The sequence below is a fragment of the Amphibalanus amphitrite genome, unplaced genomic scaffold (assembly GCF_019059575.1).
Source record: "Amphibalanus amphitrite isolate SeventyFive unplaced genomic scaffold, NRLGWU_Aamphi_draft 000008F_arrow, whole genome shotgun sequence".
NCBI classification, from domain to species: domain Eukaryota; kingdom Metazoa; phylum Arthropoda; class Thecostraca; order Balanomorpha; family Balanidae; genus Amphibalanus; species Amphibalanus amphitrite.
Window position 1 is genome coordinate 216,064 of NW_024881504.1, and position 20,340 is coordinate 236,403.

Here is a 20,340-nt window from a genome sequence, read left to right on the forward strand (position 1 = left end):
TTTAGTGTATCACAGACTTTGAATAATTACCTCTTAGTCATTTTCAGATGCTCTCTTCGCACAGTGGTGAACCGCCCAACCAGATGCCAGCCTTCTAGTTTCGCGGTGGCTCTCTGAAGCCCGTGACGGCAGACGGACACACTGTCCGCAGAGGAGCCGACACGAACAAGGCGCAGGCATGCTATAATGACTGTGAACCCCGGAAGTGAGTCCGCTGTGCCAGCGCCTTGCAGTGGCGCTAAGATGATGGCCGACGACACGAATGTGCTGGCCAGGTTGTGACTTTGTAAAAATTTATCCTGTGTGCAACCAGTAAATTTGTGAATATATTTCAGTGTCCAATGGAATTCATTTTGTCGTGCAGGCATTATAAAGGTTGAGTTGGAGAATAATGAAGAGGCGATGGGGTTGCGGTGGCGCATGCAAAGTGGTCGCATCTGCATAACAGCAATCTGCGGTTATAAGACTGCGGTTAATATGTCAGATGCCTTCGGTATTCCCGAACCGGCCGTGTGGGCCGAGTTGGGACATCCCGATCGGGATCGGAGTTCATCGCTTGTTAAAATGCCATAAGGCGGTCCGGATGCGAGCGGGATTTCCGAACCGGCTGTGCGGGGAGATTTGGGAAATCCCGTTTGGGATCGGAGTTCAGCGCATGTTAAAACGTCATAAGGCGGTCCGGATACGTGCGGGATCTCCCAACCGGCCGCACGGGGTAGGTTGGGATATCCGGACCGTCCCAGCCCGTACAAAGTGTCTCATTTCCAATCCAAATCCCGTCCCACTCCGGTCCCGATCGGGGCGGTGAGGGCTGGGTCCGAAAATCCCGATCGGGAACGGAGTGGGATTGCTGGCTGGGATCTTGCTTTGAGATAATTGGTGATTTGTTTATCAAACCGTGGTACTTCCAAGCTATTACCAGCACATAACGAACTTCAGGCGACACCGCTCGTCTATGTTTTGTGTCCTTTGCCTCACGTGAGGGTGATGGGTACTACCTACACTGAAAACTTTTTTACACCTTCCTCGGGTGTAAACACCTCAGGAGGGTGTAGCTGAAATTCTGCGTTTTTTACCCTCGTCTGAAGTGTAATATTTACACTCAAATAAAGTGTAACAAGACACTCGCCCGAGGCGTTGACTTTGCACGTTTACACTCTCCAGGCGGATGAAAAAGGCGGGTACACTCGTGATTGACCTTTTGCTGTAGTGTTACACCTAGAGCAGAGCACGCCTCCCGAGTGTATATATCGATCCGATTTCGGGTGTTGTTGATTCCAGATCCCCTTCCCCCCTGAAAGCATTTTTACACTCACATCGCCGTATTAACACCACCTAAAGGTGTAAATAGCAGACTGAGCACTATACGCAGGTCTATAACACGGCAATTACCCTTAGAAACTGATCAAAGCGAAATTACACCTCGTTGGTGTGCAAATCACACCCATACAACACCTTATGGAAGTGCAATTCTGAACTTAAACACCTAGCTTTTGTTCATTTACGAATAACACCTTCCTGTAGTGTAGATGATCGCGCTTCATGTGTGCTGTGTTACTGACAAAGGATCCTTGATCTGCGATTGCCGCATTTTTGTCTTGGCTCAACACTGCTCTGAAGTGTAATGTACCGGAAGGCAAAGGCGCATGCGCGTGACGCCGCTCGCTCCCACGCGGCTTTCAGTGCGCCATTGTGCTTCAACGAACGTGGTTGTTAGTGTGCTGAGCTGGTGTGACTATTGAGCATTGAGGAAGACCCACCTGCTCCGGAACGGGTAAGTAGATGACAGCATTTTCGAGATTATACTTTTTCTCGAAAAATTAGGACGTGCGTGATTTCCAAAGCTAATTTGTAATGCAGGGATGGGAAAAATGGGGCGCGCCGTGGTGCTGGCTCTGCTCTGGCTTCTCTTGATGATATTTATGGCACTAGGATTATTGGTTTTTGCTTCATCCTTGTTTAATACTAGAACTTCGTGAAATTTTTACGTTTGGAGACCTCCAGTGACCTCAGCAATGATCTGATCAAAAATGACCTGAATGATTCTGAACGATCTATAACGAGCTACTGTTGCTTTTGTCTGCGTCTTAGCTATACTTTGCTAGATAACCTGCAGTGTGCCCCCCCCCCCTCTCCCCATGGCGAAGTTGGCTGAGAGGCCCACCCGGGCGCGGGTTAAAATTTCTGGCAGCGGCAAGTATGAGTAATTTCGCTTCCCATGTGTGTTTCAGAGAAGGAACTCGAACACCTTCTACTAGAGATGCGTGAGGAGCAGGACGTTTTTGGCCCTGTGACAACGAACGGACCGTCCACCATCGCAGATGGCGCACTTTGGGTCGAAAGGGAGAAGATCGCCAAATTCCAAACAATGGGGAACATGCAGGACGAGCTGTACATCACGAACATCGCTATCTTTTTCGGGCGCGCTCGAAGGCGCTGGACTCGAACGCCTAGCCCCGGTTCACATCTGCAGAGGACTCGCCGTTTCATGTACTTGTTGCAAGGATCAACGTCCAATAAACGTTAAAATATTATGGCATTATACCGGTGTTTATTCTTCGTAAAGAGCGTGAGCGCGACCGGTGCAGGGGAAGGGGGGGAGGAAAGGGGAAGGGGATCTGGAATCAACAACACCCGAAATCGGATCGATATATACACTCGGGAGGCGTGCTCTGCTCTAGGTGTAGCACTACAGTAAAAGGTCAATCACGAGTGTACCCGCCTTTTTCATCCGCCTGGAGAGTGTAAACGTGCAAAGTCAACGCCTCGGGCGAGTGTCTTGTTACACTTTATTTGAGTGTAAATATTACACTTCAGACGAGGGTAAAAAACGCAGAATTTCAGCTACACCCTCCTGAGGTGTTTACACCCGAGGAAGGTGTAAAAAAGTTTTCAGTGCCTTTCCTCCCCCCCCTTCCCCTGCACCGGTCGCGCTCACGCTCTTTACGAAGAATAAACACCAGTATAATGCCATAATATTTTAACGTTTATTGGACGTTGATCCTTGCAACAAGTACATGAAACGGCGAGTCCTCTGCAGATGTGAACCGGGGCTAGGCGTTCGAGTCCAGCGCCTTCGAGCGCGCCCGAAAAAGATAGCGATGTTCGTGATGTACAGCTCGTCCTGCATGTTCCCCATTGTTTGGAATTTGGCGATCTTCTCCCTTTCGACCCAAAGTGCGCCATCTGCGATGCACAGGGCCAAAAACGTCCTGCTCCTCACGCATCTCTAGTAGAAGGTGTTCGAGTTCCTTCTCTGAAACACACATGGGAAGCGAAATTACTCATACTTGCCGCTGCCAGAAATTTTAACCCGCGCCCGGGTGGGCCTCTCAGCCAACTTCGCCATGGGGGGAGGGGGGGGGGCACACTGCAGGTTATCTAACAAAGTATAGCTAAGACGCAGACAAAAGCAACAGTAGCTCGTTATAGATCGTTCAGAATCATTCAGGTCATTTTTGATCAGATCATTGCTGAGGTCACTGGAGGTCTCCAAACGTAAAAATTTCACGAAGTTCTAGTATTAAACAAGGATGAAGCAAAAACCAATAATCCTAGTGCCATAAATATCATCAAGAGAAGCCAGAGTAGAGCCAGCACCACGGCGCGCCCCATTTTCCCCATCCCTGCATTACAAATTAGCTTTGGAAATCACGCACGTCCTAATTTTTCGAGAAAAAGTATAATCTCGAAAATGCTGTCATCTACTTACCCGTTCCGGAGCAGGTGGGTCTTCCTCAATGCTCAATAGTCACACCAGCTCAGCACACTAACAACCACGTTCGTTGAAGCACAATGGCGCACTGAAAGCCGCGTGGGTGCGAGCGGCGTCACGCGCATGCGCCTTTGCCTTCCGGTACATAACACTTCAGAGCAGTGTTGAGCCAAGACAAAAATGCGGCAATCGCAGATCAAGGATCCTTTGTCAATAACACAGCACACATGAAGTGCGATCATCTACACTACAGGAAGGTGTTATTCGTAAATGAACAAAAGCTAGGTGTTTAAGTTCAGAATTGCACTTCCATAAGGTGTTGTATGGGTGTGATTTGCACACCAACGAGGTGTAATTTCGCTTTGATCGGTTTCTAAGGGTAATTGCCGTGTTATAGACCTGCGTATAGTGCTCAGTCTGCTATTTACACCTTTAGGTGGTGTTAATACGGCGATGTGAGTGTAAAAATGCTTTCAGTGTACTGGAGTAGGCAAAAGTGATATCATATCCCATTTTCAAATGGATCAGCACCTAGATGGTGAGCCGACCAGGGGGACCGATGAACGTTGTTGTTGTCGTCATCATCGACCATAGGTGGCGGAACGGGGAAAACCTAACCTTGAGTGACCTGGGTCTGAAAGTTATGCAGCATGTGTGAAAAAGATGCATGAAAGGGTGTGCTAAAAAAACGGCAGCGCTCCACAACGCCGTTTTCGAGATATTTACATAAACCTACATGGGGTGTCCAAGCATCCCCACCGCCCGGCGCGGATAATTTTCAGCACGTGCAGAGCGCACCTTTGGGGTCCACCAGGAGAAAAATATGCTCAATAACTATGCTGGAATGCATTCTGGGTGGCCTGTGTAAATTTGGCATGTTGAGCTTGCAAGCGCTACCCTCTCTGCCCGTATATGTGACACAGAGTGCAACATCAAAAGGTTTGCACGTGCACAGCACGTGCACCGTGTACCCCAGCACATCTATTTGCACAGCGCCTTAACCCGCGCCCTGGTGGAGTCTGTTTATATCGCGACCTGGTGGGGGGGCTATTTTTTGCCCCCCCCCCTCGTATCTCCGAAACTACTGGACGGATCCGCAAAATTCAAACGGCGTTCGAAAGGCCTGTCAAATTTGTCGAGGGAAACCAAACTTCATTGACCTCGGGGTCACCGATGACGTCACAGGTCAGGTCAAAGATGAAATGTTTCACCGTTCACGGGGCTTCTACGGAATGCGCTATAACACCGAGGAAAACGCATTTTGTCGAGAATCAGCGGTAGGGCGTCAGTTGCCTAGTAGATATGTTGCTATTAGAGGTCACTGGCAATACCAGGTCAGGTCACAGGTCAGGTCACCAAGGGTCACAGGTCAGGTCACATGAGCCCAACTTTACTAAGGTTGTGTGATACATGTTTTATGGCCAATTTTTCATTTCCAACTCAATGGTGTTGGTTATAAGACTATCAGGTACGGCTTAGGTCACTTTCTGGTGAAGTTCAGGTCAAGGTCAGGTCAAGGTAAGGCCAAAAAACGTCAAATTTTAAAGTTGATAGTTTTGCATAAAATGGGTATTGATTCGATGCAGCTTGTCACGGGGAGTCTAATGGTGGTCTTTGTTTTGCGCTACGGGGTCTAGAATTGCTAAAAATTGAGTTTGAAAATTTGACGTCATCAATTTTGAACAGTTTTTTCGCTATAACTTCGCCAAAAAAGAGGTATCAATCTCAAATTTGGTATGTGGATGGAAGGCGGTAAGGACTATCACATATATTCCGGTTTTTGCGAAATTCAAAGAACTTTTTGGATTTTTCGATTATTATATCCGAAAAATCTATTTTTTGATTTTTGGAGGTCAAAATCTAAAAATTTTAAAAATCCGAGATAGGAATTTTGTAGCCCTGTCCAATCTACAGCTTTTATGTCTTTATCATTTTTCTGTATTTGCAAAGCTATAGGCCTGACAGCTCTTCCCGCGAAACCCTTTTTTCGGTCGAAAACGGCAGAACATGACGTCACTCTTACGTCATTTCCAGCCAACCTACAATAGCCTTTGGAAAAATTTTTGGTCACAATGTGTAAAATTGATGTCCAAGAGGGTACTGGAAGTTTCGTGACGATCGGCGCAGCGGTTCTGGAGATATATCGAAAAGTCTGGAGGGGGGGCAAAAAATAGCCCCTCCCCCCACCAGGTCGCGGGTTAAAGCGCGTGTCCGATAGTGTCAGTGTGCCAAATTTGGTGTGCCTAGGTCAAGGTTTTCCGGAATCGGAGGATGCATCCTCAAAACATGTTTTTGCCCGTGGCGCGTGCATTCCGCACCCCCTGCTGCCGAGCATACCATATGTTAATGGTCAAACACCGGGACATGTGACCTTTGAATTTGGCACCTGTGCCGCGCACCGTTTAATTTGGAGCGTCGCTTAAAGGGACCATCCCACCTTAACATTAGTTTTGAGTTGAGATAGCCAAGTTTGCGGCCAGGCTCAGAAACCACCATTTATCCTGGTCGCAAACCCCGCAGCTTTATGGTGTTCAAGAAATTTCTTCCCTTTACTTGCAGGGTGGGACCAGCTTAGTCCCTATCTCTTAACCCGAGCCCTGATGGGGGGGGCCATTTTGGCCCCCCCCTGTGGTTTTTCTTAAATAGCGAGAAAACGGCGGCGCGCAGCGCCGCCAAATTTTGGGTACCTTACCGGGCATCAATTTGACACCTTCACACAAAATTTCAAGTCACAGGTCACCTCAGCTCAGGAGTTATTGAGGTCAAACTGAGGTCATGTTCGAGTAAAAATGAGCAAAAAACATGACATCTTTAAACGCTCACAAATTCTACAGTTAACAAGCAATTTTAAAGTTCTTTATGTGGTTGTGTAGAGAAAAGACGGCGCTACAAAACTGCTATCTCGGATTTTCGAAATTTTGGGATTTTGACCCTCAAAAATCAAAACAATTGATTTTTTTTAGAAAAACTCAAAAAATTTCCAAAAAATTTTCGAATTTCGAAAAACCGGAATATATGTGATAGTCCGTGCGCTCTTCGATATACATACCAAATTTTAGATCGATGCCTCTTTTTTTGGCCAAGTTATAGTGAAAAAACTGTTAAAAATTGATGACGTCAAATTTTTGAACTCAATTTTTAGCAATTCTAGACCTCGTAGCGCAAAACGGAGACCACCATTGAACTCCCCGTGACGAGCTGCATCGAATCGATACCCATTTTATGCAAAAATATCAACTTTGAAATTTGACCTAATTTGACCTGACCTTGACCTGACCTTGACCAAAACGTGACCTAAGCTGGCCCTAAAGTCTGTCTGACCCACATAATCGCATTTGTCATGTAAAATGGACCATAAAACATGTATCACACGACACTTTCATATTGTGACCCCCCAGTGACCTGACCTCTGTGACCTGACCTGGTATCAGTGACCTCAAACAGCAAACTATGTGTTTGAAGAACATTTCCCCATCGATGATTTTCAATGAAATGCATTTTACTCGATTTTACAACGCATTTCTTGAAATGCCTGTTAACGGTGAAAATTCGACCTTTGACCTGACCTGTGACGTCATCGGTTTGACCGAGGTCAATGAAATTGGGTCACAAGGTAGTTCCCCGTTGGGGCTATCCAACACCGTTTACCGCTTGTCGCTATGTTGCGTGGTTCTCGAGATCTGAGGGGGGGGGCCAAAATGGCCCCCCCATCAGACCGCGTTGCTCGGCAGACCCCATCTGGGCGCGGGTTAAAGGTAGTGTGCCAGCTTTCTTGGACCATATGGAGTTAATGACCCGGATAAGGAGAACCGGATTTTTAGAACTTATCCATACCTTCAAAACTTATGGAAACGTCTTAAATTCTTCAAATTTTGAGTACCCCAGTGCGAAATTCGCCCCGACGGGTTGTCGGTCGTACCCCAACCACATTTAACACCACTATGAACAATAAATGCACACACTAAAATCGCTATTACCGATAGGCTCATCCAATCAAGTTTCGATAAACCCGTTCATCATCATCTCCTGCGGTTTCGAACACGCCTGTTAGGTGGCTTCTGATGCTCGTCGAGGTCGGAATTTCCAAATACGCGTGGTGCGTCGGGCCGCGCGCTCTGACTTCGGCCAAGAAAAATGCGTCAGCTGATCATTGTCATTTCTGCCACTTGCGTGTGGTGTAATGGGGTCATAACTTAAGAGACGCTGTTTCATATCAATTATTTTACATAAAATCATATTTCAAACCACAAATTAATGTTCGACAGCCAAATTTAAGAAACAATACCAATACAGGATTACAGTTTGAGGCTCGACATTGTGTTGTCTACGATTAGACAGCTGATAACTCATTCCCGTACGTCGTATGGTCGTAACACTATAATGACCTTTGCTTATTGTCACAAGTGCGCCGCATTCACGATTGTTGCCCGACGCCTGTTTGCAGGTGAGCCCACTACAGTTGTTATACATATCTAAAAACCGATTAACTTTTAGGCGAAAAAGGCACTATTCCAGGCCCATTTTTGATTTTTTTGCGATATTAGGTAAAAACAGAAGCTTCTTATCCTAGGAAAAATAAAACGGGAAATCTTTCAAAGGTGGCACACTACCTTTAACCATTAGCGGTTTTTTGATGACGTCAGCAGTCATTTCAACGCCCGCCATTCCTTGAACCCGAGTTTTGCTGACCTTGAGCTCCCTTCTTTATCAACGTGAAATCCGTCGTCGGCGCTGATAGTATTCTATGACCGTGGGCGCTGAGAAAGCCTGTTGCTTTTCATTTTAATTTGAATATTAGAAGATACCCACCACTGGAACTTGGACTGATATTATACCCAAAGCCATATATATCCCGCGCCGTGCTGGGGGGGGGGCGTTTTTACGCCCCCCCTCAGGTTTTTCGCGAATATCTCAAAAACGGCGGCGCGCAGCGCCGCCGTTTTTGGTACACGTGTTCCTACATCATTTCCGCACATGTTGTGAAAATTTCAGACCTAGGCCGTTCAAGGTCAGGTCACCAGGTCACGTCAAGTGACCTTACCTCAGAAAAAGTTCAAAGGCTCGCTATAGCTACACCGACTGAACGATCACTTTGAAACTTTCAGCGATTGATATGAGTAACAGTATGTATAAAATGTATATCTCGGATTTTTGATATCTGTGACCTAAGGTCAGGTCAATTTTGCGACCTCTCCATTATAAGTCAATGGGAGAAAATTGAAATGCGCCTCTTTTGGACGAATATCGTTCAAAACGCTCTCAAACATCGGTTCATAGGTAAACATGACACACTGAATAGGAAAAATGCACCTGTGACCCCTCTGTGTGCCCCTGAGGTCATCTCAGGTCATGAACGGTCGCCAGCAGTTTTTTGGCTATAACTTTTGATAGAGACGTGCTAGAGCGGTGAAAACACGTCAGATGTGTTCAGCTCGACGATACGGATCGACTGATATGCAACATGACCCTTTTCGGTCAGGTCATGACCTTGACCTGAGGTCAAATTTTCAAAATGACCTTTCAAGGTCAACGAATAGTTCATTCGACGCGTCTCGACGAGAGGAACACGATGCTGGCAAAAGTAATGTCATGGCGCTTATGAGTCAAAAGTTATTGACGAAAAAACGTTTTTCGTAAAAACGGCTATTTTTGGAGTTTTTGCGCTCTGGAGGCTAAACCGTTGACCTGAGGTCAAATCTGAGAACATTACTCAGAAAGGTCTGTAAAAGGGCTATCGAATGCGCTTTTCCGCGGCGCTGTAGCTCTATCGGTTCCCGAGATAGCCGTTGGCAGTTTCCAAAATGTTGAAATAGTCAACATTTTACCTTTGGTGACCTCTGGTGACCTGACCTTTGACCTGACCCAAAAAATGACCGAAGTGTTTTCGTCCTTATTTTTGACGCTCTTTCGATTGCCGCTTACCGCGTGTCGCTACGTGGCCCAGGAGCCGAGTTAGACGGGGGGGCGTGAAAACGCCCCCCCAGCACTCGGCGGAAAGTTCAGGCCACCAGCACGGCGCGGGATATTATACCAAGGCCGAAGATGATCAAGCTGCCTGCTATATCTGGAGCTTGGTGTTGAACTTTAACATGGAATAAAAAACAAAATATCAAAGCAAACTGGATATGGTACTGCAAGTTAAAGTTCAAAGAAATTTGAAGAGCTGACAATTGACATTAATTCTTTTCCTGCAAGGCTTTCATATGGAGATCACACCATGAAGAAATATTTTTGATGTTAACAGTTGAAAGGGGATTGATCTTCCAGTTTTGACGAAAGACGCTGCTGACTGTCTTTGGAAAAGGATGTCGGCATGAGGTGCAATTGTGCTTGTGAAGTGGTTATAACAGTATTAAATTAAATGTGTCATTGCAGCCAAGTGTGTTATCATGTAAGGTAAAATCAAAACTACAATGTTGGGTTTACGAGCATTGAGAAGTTTGGTAGGTAACATCTGCCTGTGCTCGTAAATCATGCTGCCAAAGTATTCTAAATTAATTTTATCATACACTTTTGTTGTCCAGAATGGTTGCACTATTGTTTGGTATCATATTATTCCATGTAAATATGGTAGTGTAAAGTCCGACCAACATGTTACCAGATTTGAAGCTGTTACGTTACCTAAGTACCTGTTTTTTACTGGCGTGGTGAATGTCACCTGGATTTTGTTTTGAGGTGCAGACCTAGTAACTCTGACTACATGGGTTTGAAGCTATTATCTATTCTGTTTTTACTGGCCTGGTGAATGGCGACTGATGTCTGTGGATGGCACTGAAACAAATTTTGAGTGTCATGTACAGTTTTTATTTTAATACAATGCTGAGGGCTGAAAGTTGTCTTGTTTAGGGTGGTGAAAGTTCAGGATATGCCAGCCACCATGGTGGGTCAGAGTTAATGTGTTGCAGTCAGTTCGGCTTCGGCAAGCACACGGATGGGCATACGCATCAAGACCTGCTCTGCCATACTTTCAGCCAATTTTACCTAGGTAAGTCTTTTCTTTTTTTCTGCCAAAAGCTATGACATTGTGAATTTCAGTGCTGTGGCCTGTGTGTAGCTTTCAGGAAAGCAATTCTAAATAAAGCTCTGATAAAGTGCAAAATCAGCAATGCAGCCCTCTAATACATTTTCTACAACATCTTACTTGTTCCTTGCATGGAGAGAAAAATGCAATGTTATGAACTCATTTATTCACATAATTTGACAAGCATGCAGTTACCTGCTACTATCACTGCAGAAAACATCAGTTGATCAAACACAAGACACAACAGAAGTTTACAACATAGGGCTGCCGAACCTGCTTCCTCCCACCACAGTTGATGCCATTTCCTAGCCTGGCTTGATGTGAGCACTGAATAGCTGCTTTGTCTAATTACAGCTCACTACCATTCAACTTAAACTGCTCTCTTTAAAGTAAGAGTGAGAGCGTTCAGTGTTCATAGCAGCTCGACAGACGACAGACAACAAACATCTTGACAAACCAACCAGTTTTTGATTTGGCTAATGATTTATGTGCTTGTTGTATCATGGCCAAACTACTTTAACAGCAATAATCCCTGTTTCATCTTGATCTTGCTTTTATTTCCATTTGAACTCAGATCTTGAAACAATCATCTGAAGTGATATCAGATACTGGCTTCTGTTTCTCTTGAAAGCAAGTTAAAACAACAATGATAAACTAAGGCAGGAGATGTGAGCTGTGGCAGTAGATTTTTGATTCAACAGATGTCAACCTTATATTGCTTGAGACCTCTGTGACAGACAAACAAATATTTATAGTTTTTTGATAGTTTGGATTCTTGGCTTGATTTAGCAGATCAGCTGTGAACCTTGACTTTGAAATCACATAAATGTCATGGTACCCGAACGAATCCTCGCATGACATTTCTTCGTAGCACAATTTTTCGTCCGCATTTCTTCGTCTACAAATCTTCGTCGGTGCATTTATTTGTCCCTCAATGCTTACTCTTGCATATATTTGCGTTGAAGAAGAAATGCGAGCCGATTTTCATATACCCTGATGCGAGACAAAGTAATGCGATACGAATAAATGCCCTGACGAAGATTTGCAGACGAAGAATTGCGATACGAAGAAATGCCATAAGAATAATTGTCCTGGAATCCTTTATTGGTCATATATTGACCTTGATAAGATAAACGCATCATTCGCGCAATATTTGTCGCACTTTGATACCAAACTATTGCTTCCAAATGCCGACGTAAAGAAAACCTTTATGTGACGTCATAGAAACAGCGGAGTTCCCAAAAAGTAAACAAAAATAAAAGTCTTATATCTCGAAAACGGGTGAATATTTTCCGGTAAAATTTGGTAGATGTTCATTTTCGCTCTTTGTGATTCACGCTACATCACTTTTATGCCAATTCATTAACTTTTTTGAAGGTGGGAGGGTCCCTTTAAAGGTTTTTGCCCTTCCCGACTTTGTCGGCACGTGGCACGCGCCACGTGACACCGAATGACCTGTGACATGCATCATCACCTGCCTCAAAGCATTACCCATCGAACGGTACCACCAGCATCTCGATCCGATCATCCGTTTAGACGCAATTCCAATTGTAATGGTTCGATGACCTTTCAGAGCACGGGTTTTTGGCAACGTAAAATGGCGCCTTGTCGGCTTCACTATCTTCCATAGGAGGTCCATTGGGATCGTCAGTCCAGTTTATTTATACGTCCGTGGTTAAGTGGCATTAACCAGGGGGAAGCACTCGCCTTGGCCGTATATGGGCCAGAATGTCTATGCGATTTCCGCCATGTTGTGTATACCAAAGTCTTGAAAAGTTGATCACTGCAATCAAACTGCAAGCATGAAGCAGCAGCACTTTTGAGAAGTGTACCTCTTAGAAGGATGAAGAATAACCTGTTGCTCATTTCTATCAGAAATAGAAAAAATAAACCAATATATATTCAGGCGTGGCCCTTCTTCAGTGGTACAAGATAACAATATTGTGATCTTGTACCACTGAAGAAGGGCCACGCCCGAATATATATTGGTTTATTTTTTTTCTATTTCTGATAGAAATGAGCAACAGGTTATTCTTCATCCTTCTAATAATCTTATTAACAATGCTCAGCACAACGTTCAAATACCTGAAGTGTACCTCTCACTAAACTGCACCTCTGCTACCGTAATGCAATTTATATTTCTGGCATACACAACATGGCGGAAATCGATAGACAAAAACAAGCCACCAATGCTCCTTCCAGTCACGGACGTATAAATAAACTGGACCCGCAACCACCTCCATTCAGGTGAAGCCGACAAGGCGCCATTTTACGTTGCCAAAAAACCATGCTCTAGAAGGTCATCGAGCCAATACATTTAGAACTGCGTCTAAAGGGATGATCGGATCGAGATGCTGTTGGTACCGTTCGACGGGTAATTCCTTGAGGCAGGTGATGATGGATGTCACATGTCATCCGGTGTCACATGGCGATTGCCACGTGCCGACAAACTTACAAAGGGCAAAAACCTTTAAGCGACGCTTCAAATCAAACGAAGGGCGGCACAGGTGCCAAACTCACAGGTCACATGTCCCAGTGTTCGACCACTAACATATGGTATGCTCGGCATCAGGGGGTGTGGAATGCACGCACTAGTGGCGAAAAACATGTTTTAACCCGGCCGGGCCCGGGGGTAATCCCAACCAGCGCAGCCCGGGGGGGGCGTTTTTCGCCCCCCCCCTGTCTAACTCCGTAAATAAGGGAGCTACGGAAACAAAAGCGATACCAAACGAAAGGTCCTTACAAGACGATTCTAATGCACCTAAAATTTTTGACCTCAGGTCAATTTTCAAGGTCAGAGGTCAATGTCAAAGGCCAAAACCGGCACATGTGTAGTGATCTCAAAGTAAGCCTGCTAGAGGACGGCAGGCTGCATCAAACCGACAAAATTGGGTGTCAAACGAAAGAAGAGAATCTGAGGATTCTGAAAAAGTGCTCCAAATCAAAGGTCAAGGTCAAGGTCACGCTCAAAATTGACCTCAAACTTGGCACTTTTTCGCACATCTTGCGTGCTAACTTCCAAGATGTTTTGAAATGTTTTGAGGCTTATCAGTTCCCTATTTGTGGTTCATCTTACGATACAAGGCTGCTCAAAGGTCAAGGTCACAGAAGAGTATCCCTGCTAGAGGCTATTTCACTGATTCAAGTTAGTAATAATAAATAAGACAATTTTTGCTATCCGGAAGCTCTAAATGAAGGCTTAGAGGAAAATAGATGCCAGATTCGTGATCAGCGGGTACAAATCCATCATAAACGACCTTTCATGTGTCAAGGTCAACCAGAGGTCATTCGAGGTCACATGAGGTCAACATGAAACTTGACCTTTTCCGAACAAAATATATATCATTCGACGCGGCTTGACAAGGCGAATGCGATGGTACCACTGCCGTAGCTCTAGGACCATTTTTGTCGAAGTTATTTGCGAAAAACTAAAACCACATTTCGGGGTCGTTGACCTGACCTCTGACCTCAGGTCACCAAAACTATTTTTCTATTTTTCTCTAGGTCAAACGCTACACAGCCGTGCTCGTAATTTGTCTTTATCTCTAAAACTCTATTTTTAGCAGCTATTTGAAGTTTGCGTCTGTGACGCCGAAGTTTGCCGTGCAGGGGTCTAGAAAAATGGACATTGTGACGTCATCAAGGGGGCTAGGTCCAAATTTTTTACTTCAGAAGATGTCAAATTGATGGGAGAAAAGGTACTGAAAGTTTCGCCTTCCTATCCCTAAGCGTTCGGGAGTTATCGCAAATATTCGCCAGGGGGGCGAAAAACGCCCCCCCCCCGGGCCCGCGAGGGTTAAGGAGGCATCCTCCGATTCCGGAAAACCTTGACCTAGGCACACCAAATTTGGCACACTGACACTACTGAACACGCGCTTTAAGGTGCTGTACAAATAGGCGTGCTGGGGTACACGGTGCACGTGCTGTGCACGTGCAAACCTTTTGATGTTGCACTATAGGTGTCACATATGCGGGTAGGGCGGGTAGCGCTGGCAAGCTCAAAGTGCCAAATTTACACAGGCCACCCAGAATGCATTCCAGCATAGTTATTGAGCATATCCATCTCCTGGTGGCCTCCAAAGGTGCGCTCTGCACGTGCAAAAAATTATCTGCGCCGGGCGGTGGGGATGCTTGGACACCCTATGTGGATATATGTAAATATCTCGAAAACGGCGTTGTGTAGCGCCGCCGTTTTTGGCACACCTTTTCATACATCTTTTTCACACATGCTGCGTACCTAACTTTCAGACTTAGGTCACTCAAGTTTAGGTCATCAGGTTACACCCAAGTGACCTTACCTTAGGAAAAATTATAATGCCCGTCATAGCTACACAGACTGAACGATCGGTTTAAAACGTGCAGCGATTGATAAGAGCAACAGTATATACGTAGAGTACCTCTACCTCAGAATTTCAATCAGTGGCGGCGGAACACCTTCAATTAAAGGGGGGGGGGGGGCACTGCCGACTTTTGGTCCCATTCTTTCCAGGCAACGCCCATAGGGCGTTGCATGGAAAGGGCTATGTTAAAATGCCAAAATCAAAGAGGGGCACGGTGCCCCGGTGCCCCCTCCCCCTCGTTCCGCCGCCTATGATTTCAATATCACTTGCTAACTCAATGCTCATTGCTCAGCTCGTATTGTAAGAGCACTGCGGCACAGCATAGATGCAGGCGCTTTGCTACTGCCATCTATGGGTGAAAGATGAAGATAATGGTTATTGCGGTACAGTATTACTGCAGGCGCAAACAATGTAGATCTAGATAACAAAGATGCCTATGCTGCGCTGGCCGGCGATTGAGGCGTAAATTTGCGTTGCTGGTTAGCAAAAAGTTTAGGAGCCCGAATTTGACAAAAGAAATGATTTGCCGTGCTGGTGGTCTGAGGTCGCAAAATCAACAGAACCCTAGGTCAGTGATATTGAAATTTCTACGTAGAGGTAGGTACTCTACGTATAGGTATACTGTTGATCTTATCAATTGCTGCACGTTTTAAGCCGATTGTATAGTCTGTGTAGCTATGACGGGCATTATATTTTTTCCTAAGGTAAGGCCACTTGGACGTAACCTGGTGACCTAACCTTGAGCGACCTAGGTCTGAAAGTTATGCAGCATTTGTAAAAAAGAGTATGAAAAGGTGTGCCGAAAACGGCGGCGCTACACAACGCCGTTTTCGAGATATTTACATAAATCAACATAGGGTGTCCAATCATCCCCACCGCCCGGCGCGGATAATTTTTTGCACGTGCAGAGCGCACCTTTGGGGGCCACCAGGAGATGGATATGCTCAATAAATATGCTGGAATACATTCTGGGTGGCCTGTGTAAATTTGGCACTTTGAGCTTGCCAGCGCTACCCGCACTACCCGCATATGTGACATCTGGAGTGCAACATCAAAAGGTTTGCACGTGCACAGCACGTGCACCGTGTACCCCAGCACGCCTATTTGTACAGCACCTTAAAGTGCGTGTTCAGCAGTGTCAGTGTGCCAAATTTGGTGTGCCTAGGTCAAGGTTTTCCGGAATCGGAGGATGCCTCCTCAAAACATGTTTTTCGCCACTAGCGCGTGCATTCCGCACCCCCTGATGCCGAGCATACCATATGTTAGTGGTCGAACACTGGGACATGTGACCTGTGAGTTTGGCACCTGTGCCGCCCTTCGTTTGATTTGAAGCGTCGCTTAAAGGTTTTTGCCCTTTGTAAGTTTGTCGGCACGTGGCACGCGCCATGTGACACCGGGTGACATGTGACATCCATCATCACCTGCCTCAAGGAATTACCCGTCGAACGGTACCACCCGGCCCCCGCCGAAGTTAGTTGGTATCACTGCTGCTCCACGGCGTACATTTCCTACCAGCCCATAGGGTTTACATGTTAAATGGCCTGTTTTCAGCGAGCGATATCTCGGTCAACCTTTGAAGGAATCAATGGTTCTTAGTCTCAAATGATAGATCGATGAATTTTCTTTCGACGATTCCTCTGCCATTTTTCACGAAACCCAGCCGATCTTCTACGGCGTACAGGGTAAAGATTTATCTGCACGCCAGCACCCGCGATCCGCCTCTCCGATCGTCGGCGCGCGGTCCTCGGTAGCGCAGTCGGTAGTGTATCGGGCTACGGATCCGAGGGTCGTCAGTTCGAATCCTGAGAGCGCCGGGTGATTTCGGCTAGAATCGAATGATGTAGATTCTTAAATGTTTGCATAATCAATTATGAATAGCTAATAGAATGTATCTGCCCACTAATTGGCCCCTAAAACCTGTTATTTTAGAAATTTAAGAAATGAATGTCACGTGCGCGTCACAACTGCCGACCATAAGCGTTACCATATTCTAGTTTGAACTAACTTTTTGCTAGTCCCGACCACATATAGTAGGTTTTCTAGTAGATATACTAGAAATGCCTACCAAAGTTCGTCCTACCCGTCACTCAATATACCCTGGTACCACCAGCATCTCGATCCGATCATCCGTTTGGACGTAATTCTAATTGTATTGGCTTGATGACCTTCCAGAGCACGGTTTTTTGGCAACGTAAAATGGCGCCTTGTCGGCTTCACTATCTTCCATAGGAGGTCCATTGGGATTGTCAGTCCAGTTTATTTATACGTCCGTGCTTCCAGTATAGGTATATTAGAGTTCAGTGGCATTAACGCATAAACGGCAGAAAGTCAAGGCAGAAATTTGACAGGTGCGATGTTCTGATATTGCCGTGGATGTGATTACACCTACTTGAATAATAGCTCAGCCGTTTAAAGTATGTTAAAGGGAGATAATGAGCTTTCTTTTTTCTTTAATAAAAATTACTCGACATCTATACTATTTCTACTGTAGTTTCTATAAAATATGAAAATTTCCTAGCACATTTTCGTATGTGAAAAAGGTTTTTATTTTTGCAAAAAAGAAGCAGTACTTGCAGTACTTGTAACACCCACCGAAATGCGTTGTCCTTCTTGTCCATCTCTATAAAAAAAGTCGCAGTATATGGCGCTTTTGTTTCAAACAGCGACGCTTGGGTTTTTGTTTATGTTATCGCCTTGTCGTTGCTTGGTTGTAAGGATTCTAATTTGAATTAGAGTTAATTCGGTTTAGAATGAATTAGATTCGTACATAGTGCCTACTCTTCTTTGTTTCCAAGTATTATTTTGCGCCACAAATGAACGGCATGCGCCAGAAACGCAGCCAAATCTTGCGATTGCGACTACGAAATTCATTATTTTGGCCTCAGAGCCTGAAGCGAAAAATACAAGCATATTTATTTCAAAAAGACTTCAGGTTTGTCGAACGGTGTTATGAGAATTTTGATAACAGTACTGCATAAGTTTTTCAGTGATGCCGCAAAAGTGTTGTATCTATCTTCTTTTATTGTGCAGTCGGCGGGACCGATTCAAAATTGAGTCGTTGCTACTAAAATAGCAGCATATGGCCTCAGATGATGAACAGGAAAAATAGTTGCGTAAATTTAGACATAAACCACCCCCAAACCATGAATATCTTTTGAAGGCACTATAGACGACCATTAACCCTATTAGTGGCAGGGGGGGTTGTTTTTATCCACCCCTCAGGTTTTTCGGGAATATCTCCGAAACCGCTGAAGCTACGATGCTGAAATTTTCTGACTTTTCCTAAAACTAAATTGGGCACATTCCCTGAAAATTTCAAGTTCATAACTTTACCAGGGGCGGCTCCAGAGCACTGGGAATTGGGGGGTCCTATTCGTGAAGCGAGTCATTTGGGCGAAGATCACGATGCTGCACCAGTTTTTCGAACAGTGAATAAAAGGTATCATGTGATAACATATACAGTTATTGTGCATCCTCTTTTGACACGTTTTTGCTATAATAGGCGGATCCAGGCGTCCAAAAAGGGGGGTTATGTTTTACCTCCCAACATAGGTGCCCTGACACCGCCTATGCATTACCAATACAATTTTAGTCGTTCTCTCATAAGAAAATTATAACATAACAAGACCATTACCACCCTTTTTAGAAACAGTACCAACAAAAACCTTATTTACTATATTTTTTGTGTACCCCCAATCTCAATGATCTGTATCCGCCTATGATTTTTGAAAATGCATATTTTTAGGATCCATGTGAATTCCTGGTTCATTCTCTATCGATCGGCAAAAGTTGCGTTAAGATTGGTTCAGAAACCTGGCCGTGATAAACAGTCTAAAATGTATCTGCAATTTGCCCGTTTTTACCCCCCTCTACCCCCCCTGTTGACATTTTTAATTTTTATTTTTTAGAAATGTAGATCACGTTGAGCGAAATCGAATGCCGTTTGAATTTTGAAAATCGGCCCGTTAGATCTCGAGATATCAAGGGGGGGTCGTAAACAGCCCCCCCTGCCACTAATAGGGGGTAGCCAGGAGCCTGCCACTAATAGGGTTAACTAACTAGATGTGATGAAGATCAAATGTAAGGAATACGCTCATTTTACAAAATTACATGCAAGTACCAAAAAGTGATGTAAGTACTTATTCAACGGTCATTTTCAGCGCTCCCCGCTAACGTGAGTTCAAGTTGAGATATTTGCGGCAAGGTACCGCATTGAGCAAAATGGTTTTAATTTACATTATAACTTGTTGTGTTTTGTCAGAAAATGATCCTAACTCAGATTTTGTGGAAAAAGGTCATTATCTCCCTTTAAATGCCAGATAGTTTTCTGATTTTTCTTGCTTTGAGCTTTCATGTGCTATCACTTTTACCTCAGTGTCTAGTCTGGAAGCTATTTGGGAGAGCCCTAAAGGTAAGTAAAAATTGCAAACTGCTTCTAGAATGACTTAGTTGCGCCATATTTGTAGTGAAGCGAGGTAAAGGAGACAGAGAATTCCTTTATAAGGGACATTTAAGAGACAAATAGGGGAAGACTAGGGTTACCCGCGTGCTCCGCAACGCGAAGAAGGGTTATTTTTGACCCGTGGGTATTGGGTTGGTCTGTGTCGGTTTGGTTGGTATCCATTTCGTTCCATTGCTTTTTGACGGCCAAGCATTTTGTAAGAAAACAAAAAGATACATCGCATCGAGGTGCCCGTGTCGTATTATCATGCGTTCTACTTTAGAATGATTCGAAAACTGGCGTGAAGTCTTTTGAGGGCCATCGATGAATTTCGCTAAAAATGACAATGTAATGATTTGGAACATTTACATTTTTTAAGGATACTGTTGCTAATCATAGTGAATATTGGACAGAATTGAATGCTCTATCCAATGGTACCATATTCAATTGCCAAAGGTATCAGGTTATGCAGCAAACCCCGTGTGATTAATAAAGTGGCACAAAATTGACAAACACCATTTTCTCCCGTGATTTGTACCACCTTGATTTGGATCAATCAGCTTTTCACAATTTTTGTATGGGAGGCAGTACATTTCTCTTGCCTACAGGCGTTGTTCCAACTCGCTCCGTTTAACGGTCACCTAAAAATAAAATCAATTCCAAAATCCGTCAAAAACCGCAATTTTTCAACAAAAGTACCCTCACGGGTGCACGTGGCGCGTGCTATCCTCTGCATTGCACACCATTCAATAGCCCGTTCAATTCTGTACACGATGCTGTTTTCCCCGTGCCGGTCGAACCCCTGGTCACCAAGATATTGCAC

At 44.8% G+C, this 20,340-nt stretch overlaps 2 long non-coding RNA genes across 2 annotated transcripts; one reads left to right on the forward strand and one right to left on the reverse strand.

The window, feature by feature from the left end:
- Positions 1 to 1,324: 1,324 nt before the first annotated feature.
- LOC122379271 lies at positions 1,325 to 2,542 on the forward strand. The gene is made up of 2 exons (XR_006256153.1): positions 1,325 to 1,774; positions 2,232 to 2,542. It is a non-coding gene; the product is annotated as an uncharacterized LOC122379271 (long non-coding RNA).
- Positions 2,543 to 2,965: 423 nt separating this feature from the next.
- On the reverse strand, positions 2,966 to 4,085 carry LOC122379277. The gene is made up of 2 exons (XR_006256155.1): positions 3,713 to 4,085; positions 2,966 to 3,256 (listed from the first exon to the last, which is right to left on the reverse strand). It is a non-coding gene; the product is annotated as an uncharacterized LOC122379277 (long non-coding RNA).
- Positions 4,086 to 20,340: the final 16,255 nt, after the last annotated feature.